A 1,693-nucleotide genomic window follows, 5' to 3' on the forward strand; every position below is an offset into this window, starting at 1 on the left:
CTCTCCCAGAGCCTAACATACAGAAGTGGATGCTCGCAGCCAACCATTGGACTAAGTATGGGTTCCTCAATGGAGGAGTTAAAGAAAGGATTGAAGGAGCTGAAGGGGTTTGCAACCCCATAGGAAGAACAACAATATCAACCAACCAGACCCTCCAAAGCTCCCAGGGACTAAACCATCAACCAAAGAGTACACATGGAGGCTTCTCTTATCTTTATGGTCTCCTGACCTGATTGGCTAGTGGTTCTGGTGACTTGAGTCTTCTTACCCAGTAGGGTGACTCCATTGCAAGTTGTAGCTGCCTGTGTGACTTATAGGGTTCTGGGTGCTGATATTGCCTCTTGGGTTTAGGACAAGTAGCATGTCCTCTGGTAGAACAGGAGGCTTATGCCAGAGTTGTGGGAGTGATATAATGACAAAGAAGGGGGAGCTGTTGGGGGAACAATAGTCTGGCTCTGAGAAATTATTGGCAGTCTGCAAGCAAGGTCTTACCTGGGGTTTTGGGTATAGGTGTGGCCTCTGAAAGAGCAGGGGGCTTCTGCTGGTCTTGTGGGCTGGGATGTGATAACAAGGGGAGGGCTACATCATAAGTTTTAATGTCAGTCCCTTTCCATTTCTTTGTATTGAAAGGACAGTTCTGAAAGCATCAGCATTTACTGAGTTGATAATAAAAAATGGAGTAATTCACTGCAGCATGAACTAAAAATTGGAACTATTCTTGATAGTTATTTTGAAAACTGACTCTTAATGCTTCTAGGAAAGTACCCTTTACAAAATTTTAAAACTGATACATTAAAATGAAATTGAGTGTAATAATGGCATGTCACCTGATGGGCTGATGTGTGCATTTGTTACATAATGTTTAAATCAGGTTAAAAATATTTACAACTACATATATCTATTACTTCTTGGGCTGTAGTAATAGCTAAATTGATAAAGTGCTGACCTTGCAAGCATGAGTACATAAGTATTCAATTTTTTAAAAGCTGCTTACACCTAGAAGCATTTCATGTGTGGCTACTGTGTCACATGTGCATGAGTAGGTGACAAAAAGGAAAGAAGCTATGTCTACTTAGCCTACCTTTGTTCTGACCTATGAATATCTGAATGATTAGAAGGCTAACATTTCCTGAAAGAAACAATTTTAAAAGGACTACCAGTCTAGCACCAGGTGGGCCCCGAAAGCTCCAAAGACCAGAAACAAGCCAGAGACTAGAAGAACTCTGCCTGGAACTAAGGGCCCTAGGTAAGAATGAGCACAAGATGAGAAGAGCCTCATATGGAGCCATTCAGGTGGACCTAGCAAGAGAAAACCCAAGATAACCACCAGACCCTCTGGACATGGAACTAGCCTGAGATAACTACCAGTCAGGTACCAGGCAGGCCTGGTGGTGATGGGGTAGACCATGCTTTAGTTGACCCCTTCCCAGTGCCAAAATGTACTAACAGAGCAAAGCATTCCTGAGATTACTGAGACAACCCCAGACACTTAAAGACCTTAGATACCTTTAAGAGAAAGTAGTAAGTGACAGGAAAAATGAAAGAGAAAGAGAAACAGGAGGATGTGGGGAAAATGAAGAGAGACAGAACTGGAAACTTGAGGGTAATGAGGAATTGTCTGATATGAGTAGCCAGTGATACCACCTGGGACCTTGAAGGAGTCCTGGTCTGTACTGACATAAAGAACCACATC

The 1,693-nt window shown here is 42.8% G+C and overlaps 1 non-coding gene across 1 annotated transcript; it reads left to right on the top strand.

Moving 5' to 3' along the window:
- The first annotated feature begins 989 nt into the window (after window positions 1-989).
- LOC116096298 lies at window positions 990-1,127 on the top strand. The gene has a single exon (XR_004120944.1). It is a non-coding gene; the product is annotated as a small nucleolar RNA SNORA17 (small nucleolar RNA).
- Window positions 1,128-1,693: the final 566 nt, after the last annotated feature.

Source organism: Mastomys coucha, chromosome X (assembly GCF_008632895.1).
Source record: "Mastomys coucha isolate ucsf_1 chromosome X, UCSF_Mcou_1, whole genome shotgun sequence".
NCBI classification, from domain to species: Eukaryota; Metazoa; Chordata; class Mammalia; order Rodentia; family Muridae; genus Mastomys; species Mastomys coucha.